This window comes from Triturus cristatus, chromosome 4_1 (genome assembly GCF_964204655.1).
Source record: "Triturus cristatus chromosome 4_1, aTriCri1.1, whole genome shotgun sequence".
In the NCBI taxonomy this organism is placed as follows: domain Eukaryota; kingdom Metazoa; phylum Chordata; class Amphibia; order Caudata; family Salamandridae; genus Triturus; species Triturus cristatus.
The window spans coordinates 322,582,865-322,602,005 of NC_140585.1; the positions used below are offsets into that span (position 1 = coordinate 322,582,865).

A 19,141-nucleotide genomic window follows, 5' to 3' on the forward strand; every position below is an offset into this window, starting at 1 on the left:
GAAAAAAGACTTAGAAAGAATGAACAATTTACATCTGTCGCTAGTTGGTTGCACAAATACTATCAAAATGATGATTTTACCCAAATTTTTGTATGTATTCAGGGCTGTACCATTGTTGATTGAAGCCAGCTGATTTAATTGCATAGAGGCTATATGTAATAGGTTTATATGGGCCCAAGGTAAAACCCGGAGAGCTTATAGGTACATGACACTCCCTAGAGAAAAAGGGGGATGGGGGGCACCAGATTTTCGCTTCTATTATATGGCCTCTGTGCTGCAATACATTCAAGGTCTTATCGGTGGAAGCCCTGATGATGTTAGAATGCAGAAAATGTCTACAGATGTGTATGCTGTCGCCTTAGGGGTAAATGCTGAGAACTGCTTTCTGAAGTGCATTGATTATAGCTATTTCAAGAGGACTAAGTTTAAAACTGTTAAAGCGGCAGTTACGACGTGGAATGCATTTTTGAAGAGGGTAAAACTTGGGAGGTATAACAGATATGTCTCATTAAGTAACAACAGGTCACTCCCTAAGGAAATTTTTGGAGATCATACTATGGCAGAGTGGGCACTAAAGGGGGTTATGCAAATTGGAGATTTATATACGCAAGATGGCTTTATGCAATTTTCAGAGTTGAGAGTAAAATATGGCTTAGATAATAGGGGATTTTTCAAATACCTACAGGTTAGAAGTTTCCTTGATAATAAAGTTGGGGGCCCGGCAGGTTTTAATAAAATGGAAATAATGGAGAAAATAAAACTGTTGGGGGATTGTACCATCAAGTCTTTTTATGCAGCATTGGTGAAAGACAAGCAGGATGATTTAGTTAAATTTAGTAAAAAATGGGAAGATAAACTGGGTATTGATACTAGGCTTTTTTATGATTCATTGAATTTTGGATCTACGATATTATGTGCTGCCCCGCTGCAGTCGCAGCATTATAAAACATTGTACTCTTTGTACTTTACTCCTGCAAAGATTGCAAAATGGGGAGGGAATCAAGGAATCAATTGTCCCAGATGTAATGAGCTGGAAGCAGATAGCGTACACATCTTTGCTACATGTCCACAACTAAGAACTCTGATTAGGGAAATTGAGGGGTTTTTGGCGAACTCACTGGATATTGAGATATCTCTTACACCAGTTGGGATTATGCTAGGGGTGAGCGACGACGAGCAGACTCAATATGCTGAATTCCTTTTTGTAGTAATGGCTGTCTATAGACTAACAATAGCTAGGGCATGGCGAGATAAAAGCCCTCCGAAAATGCAATGTTGGCTAGCAAATACCCTATATGCATATAATATAGAGGAAAACATTTTTGCACGAAAGGGGAGGAGTGGAAGACGTTTGGGGAAAAGAATTTGGGAGCCATTATGTAAATGGAAAGAGAGACAAAGAAGGAATAGCTAGGGGGAGGGGTAGGTTGTTGCCTGTACTTTGATGTCGAGTTTCTTAATGATAGCTGATTTCTATAAAGGTGTACACTGTGATCGGTCAGATTTATTGTATAATTTAGTATTTAAGGCTTGTGATATGGGTAATGCTCATAATCCATTGTTGTAATGAAGAAAAATAAAAAATCTCACAAATAAAAAAAAAAAAAAAAAAAAAAGATCCAAACATGATCTGTCTCTCTTGGGGCACAACCTGCCTTGATCCAATCTTTCATTTCCTCATCTCCTGCCTCATCCTGCAACTGTTTCACTTCATCCCACGTTTCTAGGACATTAGTAAACATCACAGAACAAAAAGACATTTCCCTCTCTCGTGCCTTATTAATCGATTGATTTGTTTTCGCACAATATTGCGCTATGTCATTTGCAAATCTATTACCAAGAGTAACAAAATCATCTCCTTGTCCATGAGCAGCACACTTCACAACTGCTAGTTCTTTAGGCAGCTGTATCGCCTCAAGTAACTTTCCAATCACCTCAGCATTCTTTATTGGAGTCCCACTCGACGTCAAGAAACCTCTCTGTAGCCAAAGCTGGCCAAAGTCATGAACGACTCCAAATCCGTACTGACTATCAGTCATCACAGTCACTCTCAGATTTTTCCCAATTTTGCAAGCTTTTGTCAATGCCACCAATTCAGCCACTTGAGCAGATCTCACTCCTTTCAAAGGCGAAGCTTCCATCACTTCTGAAACCTTGCACACTGCATATGCTGCACTAAGCACACCATCATCTGTCCTCAAACATGATCCATCCACAAACAACACATGATCACTCTCAGGCAATGGTAAATCTCTTATGTCTGGTCTTGGTTTTGTGCAGTAATCAAGCACATCCAAACAATCATGATCAACATCATCTCCCACATTCACATTCTCAGCATCTGGTAGAAGTGTTGCTGGATTCACATTCACACATCTCTCAAGAGTCACATTTGATGCTCCCAGAATGATTTTCTCATATTTAGTCAACCGACTATGTGACATGTACTGAGTTCTGCTTCTTGTCAAAAGAATTGCCACATCATGAGGTACGAATACCCTTACAGGATATCCCATAATTATACCCTCACTCTGTTCCAGCTGTAGCAGCTACTGCTTTCAGACAACCTGGCAAACCCACAGCTACGGGGTCAAGTGTCGATGAGAAGTATGCAATCGGCCTTCTCAGTTGTCCATGCTTCTGAATTAACACTGAAAGTGCACACCCATTTCTCTCACTGCAGTACAACTCAAACTCTTTCTCATAGTCTGGCATTCCCAAAGCAGGGGCTTCACACATTCTGCTCTTTAGTTCTTCAAATGCTGCCATTTGTTCCCCATCCAGTTCCAATGGGTCTCTCACTTCACTTTTTGTCAACCTAATCAGTGGCTTTGCTATCAGCGAGAAATTACTTATCCACTGACGACAATAACCCACCATCCCCAGAAACATCCTCACTTCTCTCTGGGTCATTGGGGCTCTCATTCCTCTGATAATTTTGATTCTGTCATCGGTCACCTTTCTCAGACCCTTCTCAATATTATGTCCAAGATAATGCACCTCTTTCTTGCAAAACTGCAATTTAGCTGGAGATACCTTTAACCCTCCATCTGCCAGATGATTCAGTAAAGCTATGGTATCTACCTCACAAGCTTCACGTGTCTTCGATGCCACAAGTAAGTCATCGATATACTGCACTAGTACTGAACTTTCAGGCATGATCAAACTTTCCAATGATTTTTTCAATAACTGATTGAATATTGAAGGACTCTCTGTATACCCCTGTGGGATACGACACCATGCTAAAATACGCTGGCCAAACCGGAATGCAAAAATCGGCTGGCTGTCATGATGCAATGGAATTGAAAAGAAAGCATGACACAAATCAATCACTGTATACCACTCAGCATCGTGAGGAATCTGATACAAAATCACTGAAGGATTTGGCACAATGGGACAACATGCCACCACAATTTTGTTAACTTTTCTCAAATCCTGTACAATCCTGAACTTCCCATTAGGTTTCTTCAGCCCCATTATTGGTGAATTACACGGGCTACTCAGTATTTCTCTCAGAACACCCTGTTGAATCATTTTGTCAATTATAGGTGTTATTCCCTCAATTATTTCTGGTGTCAATCTATACTGAGGAATATTAGGATAAACAATCCCCTCTTTCACTGAAATCTTTACTGGATCTACATTATTCATCAATCCCACATCTTCTCCAGTAAAATCCCAAACTGCTGTTTTCACTGTGTGTCTCAACTCTTGAGGCAAATCATCTGGATTAAACACAGCATATGTACCAACAATCTCACTCTCTCTATTGTCTAGAGTCATCCGGTACAAAACATCCTCATCTGGTGTCTCAAAAGCTATTCCATCCGGAGTACAGAAAATTGTACAATTCATCTTGCACAATAGATCCCTACCTAGCAAGTTCACTGGACTAGTATCACAGACAACAAATCTGTGCATGTCTGAAAATTTCCCTATCCTTACTCTTACTGGTTCGGTAAGACAAGTCTTAATCTGTGTATTGGCTACACCAACTACTTGGATTGCTTCGTCCGAGAGAGGAAGATTACTAATATCTGCTGACCTGACAGTTGATCTTGTCGCTCCTGTGTCTACCAAAAAAGTAACACTCTCCCCATTTATTTTCCCATCTACAAATGGTCCTGCCTGGTCTATTTCTAGAGTTGCACCAAGTATGCACTCTTCCTCCTCTCTTCGGCACCGTCAATAGTCCCCTTCAGACTCACTCCCCTCATTCTTTAACCAGTACTGTTGTACCAGATTAGAACGTCTCGGTTTGTTTACCTGCTCATCAGTGTAGAATCCTGAGTCCTGGTTATACTTTTGGGACCCTCTATTCTGCGGCAAGGGCGGTTTTGGCTCTTGACTCTGCTGTCTGACAACCTTCCGTTGTTGCTGCTGTTGATTACACCCCTCGTTCTGCACCTGTTGATTTAAGGGTTTATTTTCATTACTCACTAATGGTGGATTGGTACACTCGGATCTCCAATGCCCCAATTGTCCACAGTTGTGACAAGGGAACTTCTTCTTGGCCTCCTCTAAATTCCCTTTTCCCTTTCCCGCATATCTGGGTCTATTTCCTGGATTATTTGGACTATTTGCCTGCTCCATCAACTGTGCTTCTTGTCTCTCAGCAACTTTCACCTGTGCCCACATTGCCTTTTCTTTCAGCTTCCTCTGTTTAGCTTCAATCTCATCACTGAAGTACTTTGAATGTCTCAAGATTTCATCAATCTTTTTACTCTGCCAATCCACTGTATGCTCACGTATCTTTTCACTTATCTCAGGTCTCAGGCCATATACAAATCTGTATACAAAATGACTCAAATCCTTGTCACCCAGGTGTTCATCTCCACTAAACTGTTTGAAAGCCAGTATCAGCCTTTCGTAAAAAGCATGAACTGATTCTTTTGTTTCTTGATGTGTTCGATCTATCTTAACCCAGTCTGTCTCTTTTGGGGGTACTTTATTTTTCAGGAACACAATAACCTGATCATACTTTCTCATAACCTCTGGATCTGGTGCTCCTGTTTTCTGATCTCTAGGATACTCCTTTGCAGGCCAACCTACAACTATTTTACACTCAGCCCACAAATCTGCCGGAACAATTATATCAAACAGACTATTCAGGTCAATCCACAGCACTTTTGACAATTTCACAAACCTGTCTACCTGCCTATACCACTCGACGGGCTTTTCTCTCAGTCGAGGGAAATCATTTGTGAATGATAAAATATCCTGTCTAGTCCATGGGACATGTACATATCCACCTCCAGGAATCTCTCTCATAGGATAAGCATCCACTGTTTTCTCTTTTTCTCTCACAGGAAAAGCTGAATAAGCCCTGTCCACTGAATCTTCCCTTTTCTTGTACCACCTATCCTTCCACTTTTCTACATCACCCCATTTTCGCAATAAGTCAATCATTTCCTTAATCTTCCCTGTTCTACCAGCACCATTTAGATTTTCAATATCTTTGTCTGTAAAATCCATCCTGTAGGACCTCTGTAACACCTTCACTTTATCCATGTCAACTCCTTGTTCATTCGCTATTGCTCTTAACCTGTCATGTGTACTCTTAGCCCTCCAGGTGATGTTTTTGCACATAAATAACAACTCCCCATCATGATGATTTTTGAGTATATCTGTAGGAATTGTCCCTGCAATAAGCTCCTCTAACTCCATGCGCAACCTGGCCACATCAATTGCTTGCGAATCTTTATCCTTCTTTTGAAGAACCTTCAACCAATCATTCAAATCCTCAGCTGTTATTTCAGTAGACCTTTTCACTGCACCCACTTGTTCTGTCACCCTCTGTGGTTCCAGAATTGTTCCTCCCAAACAACCAGTATTCAATCCTGAATTAGGCTGTACATCTAATCCTCCACTATAGGCGTCATGTCTCAATTGACTCAAATTATTTCCTCCTGTTCTCATTCCTGATTCCTCCAAAGAACACGTACCCACCAAACCATTTCCAACATAGGGAACTGTCAAACCATTTTCACCCATTCTTTGTTTATCAAAAATAGGCACAACCGGACCTATAGTTACAGGCACTGTAACTGCTTCAAGATTTTTCGTTAGCTCCCTAATTTTCTCAGTCAGCTCAGTTGTGGTTCTGGCTAATTCTCTTGTTTTCTCGTCACCAACTCGATGCTCTCTCTCTCGCTCTCTCTCTCTTTCCCTTTCCGCGAAAGAGCTACCACTTTTCAAATCAGGTGGTGTCACAACCTCAGTTTTAATAATCCGCAAAGTATCTCTTACAGGAGTAGCAGCTGACATACTCTCTTCTGGTTCCGGTCTATATGGAGGTGGTCTCTTGTAAATCATATCATCCAAGACCTCATCCTCGTAATCATTAGCTCCATACCTTCTCACTTCTGCATCAGGCACCTTTTCTGCACCTTTCCTTCCTTCCGCTTCTTCAACTGTCCTCATAGGATATAATCCCTCTGACATACTAGCATCTCGCCATCTCCTCATTCGATCATGATGAGTTTCACGATCATATTTTCTCCCAAAAAAGTATCTATAATTACTTCCACTCCTCTGCTTTTCTCGCTCATGCACCTCATCTTCCCATTCCACCAATGCCTCAAACTGTGTCGGCCTTGGTCTAGGCTCTAGACGCATCATTTTCTCCCGTAAATTTCTCAACACGGCCAAATTAAATGAACCATGTTCCGGGAATGCTAAGACACCATCTTCCTTAGTATACCTAACCCAGTTGTCCAACCATATACAGGCATGATACCCATATTTTGCAACCATGAAGGATGCAGGAGTTTTCGTCGGAGGTAGCAATTCACCCTCTCTGGTTATTACATTTTTATCCTTGTCGAACCACCTTTTTATTTTACCGAACAAGGATTTTTTCTTCTTTTCCTCCGGTTGGTAATACATTTTAACGTTTACCAATATTCTCTAGTCTCTTCCGTAACTGTACGATCTTTTGTCCAATAACAGCGCAACTCACACCAACGCACCAATCCTGGAGCGTCTACGTCACTCTGTACTTCTTCCAATCCCTGCGCGGCTCACACTAACGCACCAATCCTAGCGCAAGCACTGTTCTGATTCACTACCCAATCAGAGCGCGGTCTGTATGACGTCAGCAGTCGCTGCAGTCGCTTCTGCTCCTGTCTCCTGTCACTTGTCTACCCCTCCTTTACAAAGCCTTCTCAGTAGACTTCGTTTCAGATTCTACAAAATCTATTAGTTACAACATATAAACATCTCCATCGGCGCATATAAAATCTCCCTGCTTCCACGGACAGAGTAAACCTACAGTCACACGCAGAAACACACATCATACGCTAGGGCCCATCACACTAAATTCACACTATTACTCTATCCACACTGAATATAGGAGAACCAATCTGCATCTACAATGAGGTCAATGCGACCTGAATGATATTGCCTCGAGTCATGATTTTAAACATAGGAAATACATTTGAAACTCAATATGACAAGAAATAAACACCGACACTGATATTCAATCAATGCTTATTTATCTAAATTAATTCAAAATGGAAATTAATCATTAACGAATTTGTCATTCTCATAGTTACCTGTTCTAGCTAAAAGTCAGGACAGGTCTCTCAGTAAAGTCTCTCGAGCTGCCGTCCTCAGCATGGGTAACATCCAAACGCGATGATCACCAGGAAAGAATGAATGGACGAACGAACCTAGACCCTCTCTAGTCTAACATTTTTATAGGTTATGTTGCAAACGAAAGTAACAAACAAAAATTAGATATCCGTTGAGCCGCTGAGCAGAGCGAACAGGAAAGGAAGTCTCTCGGTTACATTTAGAAAATCTCCGCTCAGGAAAAATCACAAAAATAAAAAGACGGAAGAAGGAAACTCGAGTTTGCAAATGTTACTTTCGTAAATGTTCTTCCTTGATAACTTAGCAGAGTCACCGCAATCGGACAATGTTCATTGTACTTTTATCCTTGTCCAAGGCCAGCTGGAATCACGCCCGGAGCTGCCATCCTCACGGAAGATTTTCTAACCAGGCAAACGCTACGGTCAGGTGACTCTCGACCATATTCAGCAAGGCCTTCCATCAAAATTCACTCACTCGAGCGCAGGCTGTAAAAGGCAGCCATCTTGTTTTAGGCCAAAACGAACCATCTTAATTAAAAGAAACACAAAACAACGTTACCACAGCATAATGATAGAACAGTGTTAACTCCCACTAATACCCTTATGTGTATGTAATTATCTAGCCTCTAGCAACACAATAAAGCATTAATACACGTTATTTCAAAAGCGTTTTGTGCTCCAAACAAATAGCACTTTGCAACATTCATTTAATTAAAACAGCACATTATTATTAAGCAACATATATGCATTCCCATGTGTAGTTTTCTCTCATTTGTAGTGTTGGTAAGTCCGACTTCAACAAAACAAACTATGAATTAGTGATTTTAAAATTAATAATTTTAGTTAAACCATATAAACGAAACTGGAGCTTAAAACACGATAAATTTTCAACAGAAAACTCTGCTCCAGCACATGCACTACGAGCTGTCAAAGAATACCCTTCTTAACAGGTAAATCCTCTGTTTGAAATACAATGTAATCCTTGTAATCCAAAAGATGCTGCGCGTGGTATTTAAAAGTACAACATGTAGAAAATGAATGTGACCATGCCCCTACAGTGACAATGAGCTAAACGCTATTTTCACTGTGGCAGGCTTAGCTTTCCTAAGTAGAAAATTACTAGAGTGCATATTACTGTATTTGGGTAAAGAGGCCCGCAAAAAAAACTAATTAAACAACTATTTTTAATAAAAGGGGGGATGGGAGCACACTGCCTCACCTCCCAGCACAGTTCGCCCCTTAGCATTGTGGTAAATGCAGTTCACAGTGATTTCTTACTTGAATTTTAGCTGTAGCTGTAGTGGTTCACCAAAGTTGGTGCAGGTTAGTGCTGTGAATCTAATAGTTAATAGTTAATACAATCCAATTCAATGGCAAAGTCAGATTTTTAATACATTTTAAGGAAAAATAACTTTTAGAAAGTTAATTTTTACCTGCCTGACCCGTCCGAAAGATAATTAACATAAGCCTCTTCCAGGTCCCAGTCAGTTATTAGCCCTGAATACGTGTGAAAAAGGTGTTAAACACCTCCCAGGAGCAAGCAATAGGATGGCCTCAATGGGCAGAGATGACTTGACTGATCACCGAATACGCAGGATGGTATGTTATGTTAAGGGGATTTTTATAGCGCACGACTCACCCGGGGACATCTTGGCGCTTACTTAGTGATAAAGCTGATGGAGGAAGTCAGAGTCGGAGTGATACAAAGACCAAACTGAAAGGCTTTTAATTGTTTTCTGAAGATGCTATAGGAGTTACACTCGCGCAGGGCAAGGGGCTGTGGGTGTTCTTGACAGCACAGTATTGAATCAACCTCAACCTGGTCAGAATTTTAGGTTCGTCCCGCTGAATGCTACGGACTTCCAGGATTTGACTAGGGCCTCGCATAAATTCAGTCTAGCAAACACTCTCTGAAACTGGCCTGCTTTGGAGGGTTGAATGCCGTTGGAAGAAAAAGCTCCAGAAAAGTTTCTAAGTGTGACGGTAAAATATTGGCATGGGGACGCCTCTTAGCTTATCCGACCAGGGCTCCATTGCCGTCAGCCTGAAACGTAGCTTTGTCCCAGTCAAGCACGACCAGATGCCCCAGAGTGGCGCTATAGGTTTTTAAGCAATATAAATTGGTTAATCTTGAAAAAGCTCATATTTCCAGTTCTCTACATTGGATTTATGTCATTTAAGTGTCTATTTGTTCATAAAACGAATTCCTATTTTATGAATTAGTATGGGAGTTTTATTGTGTGTTGTGTCTTACTTCTTTGATGTATTGGTGTTTTTAAATGCTTTGCACTCCTGTCTCTTAAGTTAGGTCTGGCTGCTCCTTGTCAGCTACCTAGGGTTGAGCAAGAGAATATTTTACTGAGACCTTTACTGGACCCTACTCGTGGTAGGTGCATGCTTACTCCTAACATTCCAAGAGCCACCAACTATATGGCCTGAGGCCTACTCAGTGTATCCTGATTGTTGCAGTGTGAACATGCACTACGAGCTGTCAAAGAAAACCCTTCTTAACAGGTAAATCCTCTGTTTGAAATACAATGTAATCCTTGTAATCCAAAAGATGCTGCGCATGGTATTTAAAAGTACAACATGTAGAAAATGAATGTGACCATGCCCCTATAGTGACAATGAGCTAAACGCTAGTTTCACTGTGGCAGGCTTAGCTTTCCTAAGTAGAAAATTACTAGAGTGCAAATTACTGTATTTGGGTAAAGAGGCCCGCAAAAAAAACCAATTAAACAACTAGTTTTAATAAAAGGGGGGTTGGGAGCACACTGCCTCACCTCCCAGCACAGTTCGCCCCTTAGCATTGTGGTAAATGCAGTTCACAGTGATTTCTTACTTGAATTTTAGCTGTAGCTGTAGTGGTTCACCAAAGTTGGTGCAGGTTAGTGCTGTGAATCTAAGTTAATAGTTAATACAATCCAATTCAATGGCAAAGTCAGATTTTTAATACATTTTAAGGAAAAATAACTTTTAGAAAGTTAATTTTTACCTGCCTGACCCGTCCGAAAAATAATTAACATAAGCCTCTTCCAGGTCCCAGTCAGTTATTAGCCCTGAATACGTGTGAAAAAGGTGATAAACACCTCCCAGGAACAAGCAATAGGATGGCCTCAATGGGCAGAGATGACTTGACTGATCACCGAATACGCAGGATGGTATGTTATGTTAAGGGGATGTTTATAGCGCACGACTCACCCGGGGACATCTCGGCGCTTACTTAGTGATAAAGCTGATGAGGAAGTCAGAGTCGGAGTGATACAAAGACCAAACAGAAAGGCTTTTAATTGTTTTCTGAAGATGCTATAGGAGTTACACTCGCGCAGGGCAAGGGGCTGTGGGTGTTCTTGACAGCACAGTATTGAATCATGCTTGACTAGTCCTCTAAATTCACATATAAAACTTGAGGCAAACTTGTGGATCCCCTGCCTGGTTGTTGAAGCTGCTTTTGTCCCACAAGACGTCTGTCACGGATGTTACATATAACATTGGGGGCACACTTGAATGGGAGAGAACAGGATGTCAAATTTAATGAGTTTGAAGACTTTTGGCATCTTCAAAATGCTGATAACTGGCATTTTGGGCTTGTTTGCAGTAAGGCAATAAGGAACTGCTGCGAAAATTGGTAGGGGTACCCCAGATAACTTCTATCCCCTGGCTAAGATCATGTCGAGGAGCTATTCTCACCCACTAGCTCATTCAAGGCTTAAATGTGGTATCTCCAAGCACACACATCAGAACACTTTCTGGGCCTGCGGAAGGTCAAAAGACAACGGGTCCTGTTTGGGACCTGAGAGGAGCCCTAAAGGTCTAGATCTGTTCCCTCTTGAACCCAGGACAAACAAGTGGACTGCAAAAATCAGTTTGCTGACCGCATATGTGGCTATAGGGAGACAACACAAGGCAAGAGGCCTTTTCCTGGAAGTACCCGGCTGACCAATGCCAACTGGACTTGGACTGGGCCCTGCTGTTGGCCTCTGCTTGATACGCTGTGAGTCTCTTTAAGTGCCTCCTGAGAGGTCATGAGGACTTTTGATGTGTACTCATGTGGTGGATTGGGACTTAAAATACAAGGGGGGTGAATTATATGTATACATACTACCAACATGAAGGTCCGCCTACCTGATTTAAAAGTGGGCTGCCCTTCAATTAGGCAACCCTGTCTCTGCCGTGGCCAAACTTCTCCAATGGCCTTGGGAAGTAGGGGTCATTAGGTAAAAGGCTACATGTCCACCCGCCCAGTTTAGATGGTAAAACCTGGTGGTAAAGAACATTAAAAATATTATAATGCTTCCCGTGCCATGATAGAAGACTCCCATGGCAAAGGGAGCATATATTTTATTCTTTACAAAAAGAAAATCCTGTTTTGGGAAAAAAGAATTACTGTGTGCTATAGGGCCGCATCCTTCTGAGTAATACATATTGCCAGGCGCGACTATCACTGCATTTCCTGGCAATGTTTTTATAAATGACCACCTGCTTGGTGGTCAGTTATAAAGTAGGCAGGTGTCCTCCCCACCATGGGGACGGAATAATTTATTCCGTCCCCATGGTGGAACGGTAGGCCATTGGCCAAGAAATAAATCACCCTCTACGTCAGAACCTAGTTGCTGTGTCCGGCCCATTCTCCATTGTGTCTAAAACACCCTACACGAGAAGGGAATAAATGTCACCTGACTGATGCAAAAATGAGCGCAGTGCGTCTCTGGATGAAACTCACAAAATAATTTCCCAAATGAGGAACAAGAGATTTGCAGCTGAACCTACAATAACACAAAATTGACAGAGTATCAGAGGTAATTTCTAGAGGTTTATTTTGTTCAAGGTAAAAAAATATATATATTTTCAGTTATTTTTAAATGTATTGTAGAACAAATCAGTTTAGAATGACATACATAATCTTTCTTAGAGTGAAACGCAATAGACATAAATGCAACACAGAGATAACCTCCACCACAAGTTAATCTGAACAAAGACATTAAAAACATCAAAGACATATCAAACTCCACAACACAACTAACACATATCAATCATACGTTCAGTCATACCCTTACATCTAACAAACATTCAAAACAAACCAGTAAAAATAACTGTTCAGGAGAGGAACCACAGAACTGTTGCTAGTGGTGACAACTGCAGAACAATATTGAGAAATCAACTGTTGAACAGAACTAGAGAAATAATTTTAAACCATGTAATACACTGAGAGTCTTTATATAGATTCTGTTGATTATAAAGCATTCGTATGAACATTATCTTTAATTGTACAACATTTTCCTCATGTGCTTAAATGAAAAAGAGGTAAGTTAAAGCTTTTAAAGTGTGTCAAACTCTTCTTATTCAGTCAATGCACCACTGAGTAACTCCTGTCACTAGGTGTGCCGACGCGCGTTTCGGCGTCAGGCTTCCATGTAGCCACCTCGTTCTTCAGGGCGCAGAACTGATGGGATAACAGAACCACAAGGATGATGGGGTTGTGGAGGTGTTGCATAGACGAAGATCAAGACACCATTCTAAAAAAAGAAATGGGAAACAAAGGATGATGGCAATCTCATTCCTCAAACCAATTCATGAACGGACAGATAAAACATTACCAATAGTTATCTCCAGTGCTTAGTCCAAACCTCGAGCAAGAGGTAGGAATATACAAAGAGGAAAAGTGAAAGATTGGAATATTCCACAATGTGCAACGTAAAAGGCTCAGACTTAACAGTAACCGTGGAGAGACCGAAAAAAAGTGATACCGGATGTGCAAGAATGAAGGGTGCAATCCAGACAGATTCAGTCACAAAAGCCAAAAAAGTGATATCAGGGATGAAAGGAGTGTGTGAAGAAAGAAAAACCAAAGTAATGGGTGCAGTTTACGGGAAAAAGGAGCCAACCAAGGTGCTACAAGAGTATCAGTAGCAGCAGATAATGAGGATCCAGGAAGTGGAGATAAATCACTGGAATATATCTGGCAAGCAACAATAAAAGAAAAAAACGATTCAGATTAAAAGGAAGAAAGATATTGAGGCGACAGGAACAGAGGATAAAGAGCAACTAACTTACAGAATATGAACCAAGTCTGCTCAAAGGTGCACTTATAGAAAATGAATTAAACATAAGCGGCACAGCCTAACCAACTTAAGTAGCGAAATGGAAGTCTGGATGCATCAGAGCATGGCATCCTAGGTGTATAGTTAGAAGGAGGCAAGCAAAAAAGTGTCATACCATAGAAAAAGCTAGACACACAGGTAGGCCAGAAGAAACCAAAAGAGGCCTTAGTGCTTACGCACATAGAAAACCAACATATCAGGAAGCAAGACTCTAAACAACATGCGGTGAATCAAATAAGAAGAGAAAATGTCAACCAGAAACAAGAATTTGCAATGCAATTAGTCTCGCATTTACGCGAGTTTGAGCTATTGACATTGCAAATAACTAGCACCCTTATGCATCAAGCCAAAATCCAGTCGGTAAAATACCGATTCCTTATTAGCTCCCGGTATTAAGTAAAAAATACCCAATCCCAATGCATCAACCCAAAAGCAGAAATCGGTATTTAAGGAATCCTTAAATAGCGATTCTTTAAATAGGGATTCCTTAAATACCGATTCCTTAAATAGCTCTTGCATTTAAGGAATCCCAAAGTGAGATTCCTTAAATGCAATGCATCAAAGTTAAAAAATTAGCGATTTCGCTAATAAGGGGAGCAAATTACCATGAAGATGAACTGCATGGTAATTTGCAAAAACTTTGAAAAATGCACTTTTGTGCATTTTTCAAAGTGTCATGTTGCGCACACACATGCCCTTAGAGCATGTGTGTGTGCAACATATGTGCACATATCATTTTCAGTGGTGCAACAGGGTGTCCTTTTGACACCCTGGCACCCTTGAAAGTGCTCCAGCTATTAGCGATTCGGTAATACCGAATCGCTAATACAGAATGGCTTTACATTCATTCCTATGGGCCTCCAAGCCCATAGGAATGAATGGGTAGGTATTCCTTATTACCGATTCGGTATTACCGATTCGGTAATAAGGAATGTTAAGGAATCGCTATTTGAATAGCGATTCCTACATGCATAGCCTTTTGCTATTCCTTATTAGCGATTCCTTATTTTTCGCTAATAAGGAATCGCAAATGCTAATGTTGATGCATATGCCCCAATGTCTTTTATTTTTGTTTTCGTTTTAAAAACATAAATAAAAGGCATTGTCATTTACAATGCCAATAGCTTTAACTCGTGTAACTGCGAGAGCTATTGCATTGCAAATGCTTGTTAAGGGAGGAGGGCAGTGACAAGGAGGGACTAAGACAAAGACGCGGGGAACTATCACTACACCCCCTCCCCTCCCACCAACTATAAACAACAGATGCCCAGGATGCCTGGGTTATCACAGGAGGTGGGGAGGTATCTTTTCATTTACCCCCCGCCAAGTTTCCACTACACATACCCAGGCTGTCTAGGTTATCAGAGGGGCGGCGCACCCCCACACACACAGTTTACCCTACTCCACTCTCGCAGGAGCCAGTTCCGTGCATTGTCACCACAACAATAAACCTGGAAAGTGAGACCACGCCCGTCCCTGCTGCACTGGTGTGTGCAGGCTCCGGTGCATGAGTTCAGGGTGTGCGCTGTACAACAATTAACTTGCTTCTTAGTTCAATGATGATATTGTCGTCACTCAGGGCGGGAGGAGGGGTATGAATTTTTCTAAGTTTATGTTTGGTGAAAGTGAAACTTTTCCGCTTTTTAAAGAAGAAATTTCTTTAAAGAGAACTATTGTAGTTAATCTTGATCTTTCTTGGATGACTTACACATCAAAATAGTTTCAGTGCTCGGGTGCTAAGAGCAAGCCAGACTTTTGGCTCATCTGTGACTTCAGAGGCCGGCCCCTGGCTCGGGTCGGCCCAGCTCTGGCTTGACTCTCTGTATTAATTTGTTGGCTCACCCATTTCTAGCTGTTGTACTAGAACAACCGGAACCAGGGCTTACGTACAAAACTGTAACAGTACAACCTCAGATGTGAAGAGATCTAGTGGAGTTAGTAGTGTAAACAATCTACAACCTTTGTAGGCCAGTGTACAAGAATGGAGAGAAAAACCAATGTGACCGGCTGAGAAAGGACATCCCTGTTTTTTGCCAGTAGTTACATCACTGTACGTGAACACCCAAAAAGTGCTCACTTAAACAAGAGCCCGATCGTAACCTTCTTGCTAATGAGCACACACAGTAACCGTGTGCCAGCCGCGTGTATAAATCAGGCACTTAGCGGTGGCCGTAGGCACTTTGCAGCAGACGGGCAGATGACTTAATAAGGAACTGCTCTAAATGAGTCGTTGTTAAATGCTACTTTTGTTCCTGCGCATTACATGATAGCTAAAAAACGAGATCGGAGGCAATTTATGTCCACCCTTTCCTGCTTTCCTATAGTCCCATTATGGCATCACACCCCACTATTACCACAACAGAGTATGCATGCATAAATAAATACACAACACAACATTTGTTTGGGAAAATATTGCTGCAGGTTTACTCCATACAAAAGTATGCAATATGGTGGGTTATCTTACGGGCGATCCAAGGGCAGGCAGCTGTACCAACCTATGCTGCCCTGCCCCCTGATGAGCCAAGCACTGTGGAGAAACCAATCAGCGCTACCCTTATGGAGGGTGATCCCCTTACTGGATCACGTGACACATTGGTCCCTTATCACTCACGTCCCTTTCAGGGCGGATCTTAGCAAGGCAAACCCCCGGTTGTTCAGACCCACAACCGCACAAAGGACTAACGGGGCACCGACGTAGTTGTTCCAGGACCCTCCACACGAGGTTCCTGTGATTTGGCTCTGGCACTCCTATTGTGCTCTTGCAGAGGTAACCTTTCTGGACCCATATACTTCCAGATAGCCCTGTAACTCCGCCACAGCTCTGGAGGCGGCCACCATCGCCTAAAGAGCCCCCCTACCAAAACAGTTCCTTTCTCACTGCAACCTGCAACTTCACGGGCCATCTTCATGTCCAGTAGGAACAGATCCAAGCCCACCTGTGCCAAGTGCACTCCAACTTTGTAAAATAACCTTTGGTGTTTGCCCGGCATGGCTCATGCTTGATGAAGCCAAAGCCCCTTGCTCTGCGAATTTGCGCATGGAGCGGTTTATGGTTCTCTGGGAAAGGACCAGTGTCTCGCATGCCCTGCAAGGATGTGATGGCCTCCCAGGATGGGGCTCTACTCTTAAACATCGCTATCTTCTTTCAAGCTGAAGTGGCTCCCACCTCCTGAACCCTGTAGTTGCAGCTCTCTAGCCTTATGTGCCCCCTATCACCTGGTTCAATGGAACCGCAGCCCACTCGTTTATAGGACTGCTTCCACAACCAGCCTATATACTTGGCTATGTGGACGGGGCATTTCGTGCATCACTGAAGCGACCCATAGCCCGACCTGGGAGCAGAGTGCATCTCTTGGTTGAGGTTGAACCGACATGTGCACAGACCTCTATAATAATCCATAGCGAACAAGACTGTTTTCCGCCTAGCGCACACTATTGCAGTCACAACAACAATTTGGAGAGAACTTACGCCTACTCCCAGACTTGCTTGACTAATGCTCTATCACAGATGCCAACGTCCCTGCTAACCAGCTGAGATCCCTGATGCTCTATAGGTCTTGCCCCCACTCTATTTATGCAGTTTCCTGCAATGTACCCTTCTGCCCTTGTATGGACGGGAAAATACCTACGACATTGCACAACTCACTGAAATCGCATTCTCAGGCAGTTCGGTAGGGGAGAGGGGTCCTTAGGATTGGCTCTGATACATTGCCTGGCCTCCCAGCCCGCAAGCACCCTCGTCTGGCAGCAGCCTATCTGCTGTGTTGCCCATGCAGTATCCGCACCCTGGCGCAAGCCGTCCCGTTCTATACCTCTGCTAACAGACTACCTTCAGTGAGGCAAGGGTGAACGGTTGTATGTTGTGCGTCTGGCCATAAGAACCTTGGTTTGCTTTAGCAGGGATCAAATTGCTGCATCTGTCACCCCCACAATAGTGGCATGTGCAGTTCTATTGCCTTCTACACTTCAGGGTGGGACTAACATACCCCACGAGACCACAGAATCGTGTGTGTCTTCCAATGATTATTAGGATCCGAGGTTCCCGGTGTCAGTTGGTGACTATCCAACTGGTGTGGATGGGTTGTTAACCATGCCTGGCAATACGTACTACCTTAGACAAACCTCTCCTGACCTGCATCTATGTCCTTCTTACACATATTTACTGATTTATGCCACCTGGCACCCTGCTAGTTGGTGATACGGAACCTCCTACCCAGCATAAGCTGAAAATCCTGCGTTGCCATTCCGCCACCTGTGTATCTTGGGTCACACTCCTGTGTCACCTAACCTTGGTTCTAGAGTGCACTTAATCTGCACCGTTTGCCAGGTGATTGCACAGCCTTCTTTGATTGCTAGACCCTGGTGAACACATTAATGGTGTTGAATCTGGTTTGAAACAATATATGCATTGTGCCCTCTATTTGAGACAACTCCCCCCTTCGTGGAGTGATGGCTACACAGGTGCCTGCACAAGTCACCCAACGGACAAGTTGGCCCTGACTACCTTGTGTTCTGGTGACAGATTCGGAAAGAGCCTTGCCTTCAATTGCTGCCCCCTGGGAAACGCACAATGCCCGTGTTCGGTCTGAGACCCGGTGATGCCCTCATGTAGCCTCGAACCCCTGTTCAAACAAGAGTGCCAACTCCAACTAATTAAACCCACACCTAGACAATGGGTGGGGTCTAGCTATCCCCAAACTTCTGCTGTTGTAACCCACGGTCACACGTCCTGTTTAGTTCAATGTAATAATTAATGGCACTGACAACCACACTGGCCTACTACTGGGCTGTGTAAATGCGGCCCAGGGTGATCTTACACAATCTGCTTGGTGTGGATGGGTGCAACTTTACCCAGCTGAAGTGCAATCCCTTTGACAATTACTCCTGACAAGATGTGCCAATGCAGGTAGAAGAAAGTTATCCGGCCCGCCTTACTTCCTGTCCCCGTTATCTGAGTAAATTAGTGCCAGAAGCATGCTTGGACTGGTAGCTGATACGGTTACTTACGCCTGCAAAAACGCTCAGCTCAGCCCGCTAGAAAATTGTTTCCATTGGAAAGCGGTGCAAAACAGACCTCCAAGCATTTAAGGCGGTACCTCGGAGTAGGGCTCTAATTCCCCGATGCCCTTTGGATAGGGTACCACATCTGTCTGTAAGCCGCTCAGTGCTACTGATGCCTGGCGCTTCCTGACCCACACCCACCTCTCCCTGATACAATCCGCTCATGGCTGGGACTCAACGGTGCGGCGAAAGACGGAGACCTACTAGCCTGACCTTAGCTCTTCACCAGGCTCCCAAACCAGAGCCTTCCACAAACCTAGTGGCCTAAAACATTCACCCTGTGGGGCGGCTGCGAATGGACTGCAAACAACTCCTAGGCATTCTCTACCAACAATGTAAATAGCGTTTCTGGTTGGTTAGGGTATGCACCTAAGCCTGGCTGAA

At 42.9% G+C, this 19,141-nt stretch overlaps 1 protein-coding gene and 1 long non-coding RNA gene across 2 annotated transcripts in view; one reads left to right on the forward strand and one right to left on the reverse strand.

Annotated features, from left to right (window-relative positions):
• LOC146854871 (sodium- and chloride-dependent GABA transporter 2-like) overlaps window positions 1–19,141 on the forward strand; it is a 681,032-nt gene that overhangs the window by 611,550 nt on the left and 50,341 nt on the right. The gene's annotated exons all lie outside the window — the stretch shown is intronic.
• LOC146854873 (uncharacterized) overlaps window positions 12,396–19,141 on the reverse strand; it is a 56,701-nt gene continuing 49,955 nt past the window's right edge. Inside the window, exon 2 of the long non-coding RNA XR_014981240.1 lies at window positions 12,396–13,111. This is a non-coding gene — a long non-coding RNA (uncharacterized LOC146854873). The remainder of the gene's footprint in view (window positions 13,112–19,141) is intronic.